This window comes from Bos indicus x Bos taurus, chromosome 7 (genome assembly GCF_003369695.1).
Source record: "Bos indicus x Bos taurus breed Angus x Brahman F1 hybrid chromosome 7, Bos_hybrid_MaternalHap_v2.0, whole genome shotgun sequence".
NCBI classification, from domain to species: Eukaryota; Metazoa; Chordata; class Mammalia; order Artiodactyla; family Bovidae; genus Bos; species Bos indicus x Bos taurus.
Window position 1 is genome coordinate 101,776,099 of NC_040082.1, and position 8,568 is coordinate 101,784,666.

At 40.3% G+C, this 8,568-nt stretch overlaps 1 pseudogene; it reads right to left on the reverse strand.

Annotated features, from left to right (window-relative positions):
- Nucleotides 1–1,032: 1,032 nt before the first annotated feature.
- Nucleotides 1,033–1,974, reverse strand: LOC113896461 (annotated as a pseudogene).
- Between the last annotated feature and the right edge of the window lie 6,594 nt (nucleotides 1,975–8,568).

Here is an 8,568-nt window from a genome sequence, read left to right on the forward strand (position 1 = left end):
AAAACCACATATTAGAAAAAACTAACATCATGACACCCAGCCACATGACAAGTAGAAGGGGAAAAGGTGGAAGCAGTGACAGATTCCTCTTCTTAATCTCCAAAATCACTGTGGACGGTGACTGCAGCCACGGATTCAGAAGATGATTGCTTCTTGGCAGGAAATCGATGGCAAACCTAGACAGGGTGTTGAAAAGCAGAGACATTACTCTGCCAACAAAGGTGCTTATAGTCAAGGCTATGGTGTTCCCAGTGGTCACATATGGTTGTGAAAGCCAGGCCATAGAGAAGGCAGAGTGTGGAATAATTGATGCCTTCAAACTGTGCTGCTGGAGAAGACTCCTGATAGTCCCTTGATCTATCTAACTCTGGTCACTAACTCTGATCTCCCAGCAAGGAGATAAAACCAGTCAGTCTTAAGGGACATCAACCCTGAATATTCACTGGAAAGACTGATGCTGAAGCTGAAGTTCCAGTATTTTGGTCACCTGACGCAAACAGATGACTCATTGGAAAAGTCTGCTGCTGGAAAAGATTGAGGGCAGAAGGAGAAGAGGGCATCAGAGGATGAGATGGCTGAACGGCATCACTAGGGCAATGAACATGAACTTCGGCAAGCTCTGGGAGATGGTGAGGGACAGGCAGGCCTGGCGTGCTGCAATCCATGGGGTCACAAAGGGTTTGACATGACTGGGCAACTGAACAACAACAGACGAAATGCTTTAATAAAAAACTTTACTCCTAATAAATTCTTCATAAATTTATGATACTCCTTCAAAAAAATGGAATTTCCAAACATTTTTGATCCAAAGGTAGGAAAATGGTGGAGTAGGAAAAAAATTTTAAATGTCTATATATAAGACTAAGGATAAAGCTTAATAAGAGAGTTCCTAAAATTGTATAAAGATGCTGAATTCAAAGAAGAAAAGAAAAATGGAAATCCGAGGAAATAAGTGCAAGGAGCAAATTTTATTTCACTATGATCAAAGAACAACTTCTGATTCTAATTCTTTGAGTTATACAATCCAGAGCACTAATATAATTGGCCTTTTAACCGAGGCATCAAATATAATCTCTTTAGAGCCTCTTTTATATCTTGGTTTCTCAGACTGTAGATGAAAGGGTTCAACATGGGTGTGACCACAGTGTACATCACCGAGGCGATTGTACTTGAATGTGAGGTGTGGGTAGCAGCAGATCTAAGGAACACTCCTAAGGCTGTAAAATAAAATAGGGAGACAACCAAGAGGTGGGACACACAGAAAATACTTTATTCGTCCCCTGAGCTGATGAGATTTTACATGTGCAGGAAACTATTTTAGAATAAGAGTAAAGGATACCAGCAAAAGGACCACCACCCATCAGGACAGCTGCAAAACTCATCACTATGTTATTAAGAATGTTGTCAAAACTGGCAAGTGGTACCACCTGACTGAGTTCACAGAAAAAGTAAGGGATTTGCACAACTGTGCAGAAGGACAATTGAACACCATTAACCTGTGTAGCAAGGAAAACAAGGCAATCAGCACCCAGGATATCAGAACCAGCAGTCCACAGAGACAGGGGCTCATGATGACCGTGAAATGCAAGGGTGGCAGATGATCACATAACAACCATAGGCCATCACTGTCAGGATAATGTCATCTAATTCCACAAAGAGAATGTAAAAATACATCTGGATGATATAGCCTTCATGGATTATGACATTGCTCTGGGTCTGAATATTCTGCAGCATCTTTGGAATGGTGGTGGAAGTGAAGCAGATGTCTACAAAGGACAGGCTTGAGAGGAAGAAGTACATGGATTTGTGGATATGGGAGTCAGAGTTAGTGACCAGAATAATGAGCAGGTTTCCAAACACAGCAATCAAGTACATGGAGAGGAAAAGCCCAAAGATGAGGGGCTGCAATTCTGGATCGTCTGAGAATCCCAGAAGAAAAAATTCAGAAAATTGTGTATTATTACTTGGTTCCATGTGGTAGAGGTGACTACCAAGAAAAATGAAAATAACATGATTAATTTTCATACAAATTGGCATAACTCTCATAGATGAAATAGTAAATTTTTTATTTTGCTGTCAATAAAATATTTTTGTTTAGAAAAGTTCTGTTTCATCTCTACTTAGGCATTTTTGCCCCACTCTCAGCATATTCCCAAAGAAATATGCATTCTACAGTTGTAATGAGAAATACTTTAATACATTTGAAGAATATATATTGAGTGTCAACCATGTTCAAAACACATATTTCTGTTTAATCACTAAGCCATGTCTGACACTTTTGAGACTGCCCCCACCCCCACCCCCAGACTATAGCTGGCCAGGCTCCTCTGTCCAAGGGATTTCCCAGGCAAGAATACTGGAGTGGGTTGCCATTTCCTTCTCCAGGTGATCTTCTCAACCCAGGGATCTAACCTACCTCTTCTGCATTGCCAGGCAGGTTCTTTAGCACTGTGCCACCTGGGAAGTCCCTCTAAACAAATATAGGTAACAAGTATATGGTGCTAAAAAAAAAAGGAAGTTTTCACAATCCAGTGATGGTGAAAGATGATGTGCAAATAAAATATTATATAATATGTCAAGTGATTACAGTTGGTATGAAGAAAACAAAGCTAGATATAAAATAGAGTAGTAGGAGGTATTTTCATGTACTGAGTGTTCAGGTAAAGCCAGCAAACAAGGTGAAAATTGAACAGAGAGCTCAAGAAAGGGAGAGAAGGATCTAGTATGATATCAAGACAAATATGTGTCTGGCAAGACAATGGCCACTTCAAAGGACCTAAGGAAAATGCTTGTTCCTTGCAATTTATGAATTTAGTTGCAAAAGCATCCTGTGAATTACAGCATCTCCCAGAGGAGGAGCTAAGATGGCAGAGGAGTATGACAGGGAGAACACTTTCTTCCCCACAGATTCATCAAAAGAACATTTAAACGCCGAGTAAATTCCACAAAACAACTCCTGAATGCTGGTACAGGACATCAGGCATCCAGAAAAGCAACCCATGTCTTCGAAAGGAGGTAGGAAAAAATATATAAGACAAAAAAAGAGACAAAAGAGGGAGGGACGGAGCTCAGTCCCGGGAAGGGAGTCTTAAAAAGAGAGAAGTTTCCAAACACCAGGAAACCTTCTCACTGCCGAATCTGTGCCGAGCCTTGGAAGCACAGAGGGCAACATAACAGGGAGGAAAAATAAATAAGCAATTAAAACCTGCAGATTATGAGCCCTACAGTAACTCCCCCAGTGGAGAAGTGGCGCCGATGCCTGCACACGCCACTAGCAAGCGGGGGTTGGGCAGTGAGGTGCGGCGTGGGCTGCATCACTTAGAGTAAGGATCTGGCCTGAATACCCCGAGCGTTAACTGAGTGAAATAATTTGGGGTAGCAAACCAGACTACGGAATATCTACCACGCGAAAAGCCAGCCCTAACCTAAGACACCGCCAGGCCCATGCACAGAACAAAGGACTGAACAGAGATAGCCAGCTACAGACCATCCCCCTCTGGTGACAGGCAGCCAGAGCCGGAAGGGGGAAATTCCAGCCCCAGAGAAACATTATCTACAAAACTGTAAGCAGGCTTCTTTGCTAACTAAAACTTCTTGGGGGTTTGGACAGTCAACATACGCCTGAGAAGGTGCGCCGGTTGTACACCTAGATAACCGAGTGGCAGAGAGGCGATAAGTCACAGCAATCATGTTCGCCAAACACCTCATCACCTTAGCTGCTTGGACCCGGGAAGGGCACAAAACGCAGGCCCAACCGAGTCTGCGCCTCTGAGGACTACCTGAGTGCCTGAACCTGAGCGGCTTGGACCTGGGGGGTTCAAGCAGCCCAGGGCCGGCCACAGGTGGTTCCCTGCAGAGCAACCTAGAGCCTGAGCAGTGTGGGCAGGGAGGCTACACGTGCCGTGAGCGGGGCAGGACCCAGTGTGGCTGAGGCACTGCGAGCAAATGCCAGTGTTATTTGTTTGCAGCGTCCCTCCCTCCCCACAGCGCGACTGAACAAGCGAGCCAAAAAAAAAAAAAAGTGTCTACCACCGTCCCCTTTGTGTCAGGGTGGAAACCAGACACTGAAGAGATCAGCAAACAGAAGAAGCTATAACAGAGGGAACCGCCTTGGAAGCTACAGGCAATAGATTAAAACCCTGTGGTTAGTACCAACTACATAGGAAGGGGTCTATAGATCTTGAGAAATGTAAGTCGGACCAAAGGACTAGCCGAAAATGAACTGACCCCACAATACCCACAACAAAACCAGAGAAAGTCCTAGATATATTTTTACTATTTTTACAATCATTCTTTCTTTTTTTTTGCTTTTATGTATTTGTTACCAATTTTGTACCTGTAAGAACCCAATCTTCAGTGCCCATTTTTCACTAGGGAGCGAGATTACTGGCTTGACTGCTCTCTCTCCCTTTGGACTCTCATTTTTCTCCACCAGGTTGCCTCTGTCTCCTCCATAACCCCTCTCTACTCTACGCAACTCTGTGAATTTCTGTGTGTTCCAGGTGGTGGAGAACACTTAGGGAACTGATTATTGCTTGGATCTGTCTATTTTCTTTTCATTCCCTCTTTTACCCTCCTGGCCACCTCGGTCTTCTTCCTCCTTATTCTCTTCTCTGTATAACTCCATGAACATCTCTGAGTGGTCCAGTTGTGGAGTGCACATAAGGAAGGGATTACTGGCTAGCCCACTCTCTCCTCTATTGATTCCACCTCATCTCATTTGGGTCACCTCTAATTCCCTCCTCCCTCTTCTCTTCTCCATGTAATGCTGTGAAGCTCTCTGGGTGACCCTCATGGTGGAGAAACTTTTCATCTTTAATGTAGATGTTTTATCAGTGGTGCTGTATAGAAGGAGAAGTTTTAAAACTACTGTAAAAATAAGACCAATAACTGGAAGCAGGAGGCTTAAGTCCAAACCCTAACTCCAGGGACTCCTGACTCCAGGGAATATTAATTGACAGAAGCTCATCAAACACCTCAATACCTACACTGAAACCAAGCACCACACAAGGGCCAACAAGTTCCAGGGCAAGACACACCAAGCAAATTCTCCAGCAACACAGGAACACAGCCCTGAACTCCAAGATACAGGCTGCCCAAAGTCACCCAAAAACCATAGACATCTCATAACTCATTACTGGATACTTCATTGCACTCCAGAGAGAAGAAATCCAGCTCCACCCACCAGAACACCGACACAAGCTTCCCTAACCAAGAAACCTTGACAAGCCACCTATACAACAGCAACCACAGCGAGGAAACTCCAAAATAAAGAGAACTCCACAAACTGCCAGAATACAGAACGGACATCCCAAACTCAGCAATATAAACAAGATGAAGAGACAGAGGAATACCCAGCAGGTAAAGGAACAGGATAAATGCCCACCAAACCAAACAAAAGAGGAAGAGATGGGGAATCTACATGATAAAGAATTCTGAATAATGATAGTGAAATTGATCCAAAATCTTGAAATCAAAATGGAATCACAGATTAATACCCTGGAGACAAGGATTGAGAAGATGCAAGAAAGGTTTAACAAGGACCTAGAAGAAATAAAAAAGAGTCAATATATAATGAATAAGGCAACAAATGAAATTAAAAACACTCTGGAGGCAACAAACAGTAGAATAACAGAGGCAGAAGATAGGATTAGTGAATTAGAAGATAGAATGGTAGAAATAAATGAATCAGAAAGGAAAAAAGAAAAACGAATTAAAATAAATGAGGACAATCTCAGAGACCTCCAGGACAATATTAAACACTACAACATTCGAATCATAGGGGTTCCAGAAGAAGAAGACAAAAAGAAAGACCATGAGAAAATACTTGAGGAGATAACAGTTGAGAACTTCCCTAAAATGGGGAAGGAAATAATCACCCAAGTCCAAGAAACTCAAAGAGTCCCAAACAGGATAAACCCAAGGTGAAACACCCCAAGACACATATTAATCAAATTAACAAAGATCAAACACAAAGAACAAATATTAAAAGCAGCAAGGGAAAAACAACAAATAACACACAAGGGAATTCCCATTAGACTAACAGCTGATCTTTCAATAGAAACTCTTCAAGCCAGGAGGGAATGGCAAGACATACTTAAAGTGATGAAAGAAAATAACCTACAGCCCAGATTATTGTACCCAGCAAGGATCTCATTCAAATACGAAGGAGAAATCAAAAGCTTTACAGACAAGCAAAAGCTGAGAGAATTCAGCACCACCAAACCAGCTCTCCAACAAATACTAAAGGATATTCTCTAGACAGGAAACACAAAAACGGTGTATAAATTCGAACCCAAAACAATAAAGTAAATGGCAACGGGATCATACTTATCAGTAATTACCTTAAACATAAATGTGTTGAATATCCCAACCAAAAGACAAAGACTGGCTGAATGGATACAAAAACAAGACCCCTACATATGCTGTCTACAAGAGACCCACCTCAAAACAGGAGACACATACAGACTAAAAGTGAATGGCTGGAAAAAGATTTTTCATGCAAATAGGGACCAAAAGAAAGCATGAGTAGCAATACTCATATCAGATAAAATAGACTTTAAAACAAAGGCTGTGAAAAGAGACAAAGAAAGACACTACATAATGATCAAAGTATCAATCCAAGAAGAAGATACAACAATTATAAATATATATGCACCCAACAGGAGCACCCCAATATGTAAGACAAATGTTTACAAGTACAAAAGGGGAAATTAACAATAGCAAAATAATAGTGGGAGACTTTAATACCCCACTCACACCTATGGATAGATCAACTAAACAGAAAATTAACAAGGAAACACAAACTTTAAATACAATACACCAGTTAGACCTAATTGATATTTATAGGACATTTCATTCTAAATCAATGAATTTCACCTTTTTCTCAAGTGCACATGGAACCTTCTCTAGGATACATCACATCCTGGGCTATAAATCTAGCCTTGGTAAATTCAAAAAAATTGAAATCATTCCAAGCATGTTTTCTGACCACAATGCAGTAAGTTTAGATCTCAATTAAAGGAGAAAAACTGTTAAAAATTCCAACATATGGACGCTGAACAACACGCTGCTGAATTACCAACAAATCACAGAAGAAATCAAAAAAGAAATCAAAATTGCAAAGAAACAAATGAAAATGAAACCACAACCCAAAACCTGTGGGACACTGTAAAAGCAGTGCTAAGGGGAAAGTTCATAGCAATACAGGCATACCTCAAGAAACAAGAAAAAAGTCAAATAATCTAACTCTACACCCAAAGCAACTAGGAAAGGAAGAAATGAAGAACCCCAGGGTTAGTAGAAGGAAAGAAATCTTAAAAATTAGGGCAGAAATAAATGCAAAAGAAACAAAAGAGACCATAGCAAAAATCAACAAAGCCAAAAGCTGGTTCTTTGAAAGGATAAATAAAATTGACAAACCATTAACCAGACTCATCAAGAAACAAAGGGAAAAAAATCAAATCAATAAAATTAGGAATGAAAATGGAGAGATCACAACAGACAATACAGAAATACAAAAGATCATAAGAGACTACTATCAGCAATTATATGCCAATAAAATGGACAACGTGGAAGAAATGGACAAATTCTTAGAAAAGTACAACTTTCCAACTCTGGACCAGGAAGAAATAGAAAATCTTAACAGACCCATCACAAGCACAGAAATTAAAACTGTAATCAAAAATCTTCCAGCAAACAAAAGCCCAGGTCCAGAGGGCTTCACAGCTGAATTCTACCAAAAATTTAGAGAAGAGCTAACATCTATCCTACTCAACCTCTTCCAGAAAATTGCAGAGGAAGGTAAACTTCGAAAACTCATTCTATGAGGCCACCATCACCCTAATACCAAAACCAGAAAAAGATGCCACAAAAAAAGAAAACTACAGGGCAATATCACTGATGAACATAGATGCAAAAATCCTTAACAAAATTCTAGCAATCAGAATCCAACAACACATTAAAAAGATCATACACCATGACCAAGTGGGCTTTATCCCAGGGATGCAAGGATTCTTCAATATATGCAAATCAATTAGTGTAATACACCACATTAACAAATTGAAAAATAAAAACCATATGATTATCTCAGTAGATGCAGAGAAAGCCTTTGACAAAATTCAACATCCATTTATGATAAAAACTCTCCAGAAAGCAGGAATAGAAGGAACATACCTCAACATAATAAAAGCTATATATGACAAACCCACAGCAAACATTATCCTCAATGGTGAAAAACTGAAAGCATTTCCTCTGAAGTCAGGAACAAGACAAGGGTGCCCACATTCACCATTACTGTTCAACATAGTTTTGGAAGTTTTGGCCACAGCAATCAGAGCAGAAAAAGAAATAAAAAGAATGCAAATTGGAAAAGAAGAAGTAAAACTCTCATTGTTTGCAGATGACATGATCCTTTACATAGAAAACCCTAAAGACTCCACAAGAAAACTACTAGAACTAATCAATGATTATAGTAAAGTTGCAGGATATAAAATCAACACAAAGAAATGCCTTGCATTCCTATACACTAATAATGAGAAAACAGAAAGAGAAATTAAGGAAACAATT